Source organism: Leptonychotes weddellii, unplaced genomic scaffold, assembly GCF_054177405.1.
Source record: "Leptonychotes weddellii isolate Sample4059 unplaced genomic scaffold, ASM5417740v2 HiC_scaffold_305044, whole genome shotgun sequence".
Lineage (NCBI taxonomy): Eukaryota > Metazoa > Chordata > Mammalia > Carnivora > Phocidae > Leptonychotes > Leptonychotes weddellii.
In genome coordinates this window covers 1-237 of record NW_027901416.1, presented here as the reverse complement: position 1 = coordinate 237, position 237 = coordinate 1, and the positions used below count along the sequence as shown (strand labels likewise).

Here is a 237-nt window from a genome sequence, read left to right as displayed (position 1 = left end):
TTTTTTTTCTATTTTCTCCCTAAGCCTAACTTGAAGGCTCTTTGTCAAGACTGAGAAAAATGAGTGCTTGCTTCAGTAGCACATGTACTAAAATTGGGACGATACAGAGATTAGCGTGGCCCCTGTGCAAGGTGAGACACAAATTCATGAAGCATTCCATATTTAAAGAAAAAAAATTTGAAAAAAATGTAAGATTTTTTGGCATGAACTTTATGCTTTGAACTTTTTTTGCTTCTG

General features: G+C 34.6%; 1 non-coding gene across 1 annotated transcript; it reads left to right on the top strand.

Annotated features, from left to right (window-relative positions):
* The first annotated feature begins 63 nt into the window (after positions 1–63).
* Positions 64–166, top strand: LOC145719111 (U6 spliceosomal RNA). The gene has a single exon (XR_014142189.1). It is a non-coding gene; the product is annotated as a U6 spliceosomal RNA (small nuclear RNA).
* The last annotated feature ends 71 nt before the right edge of the window (positions 167–237 follow it).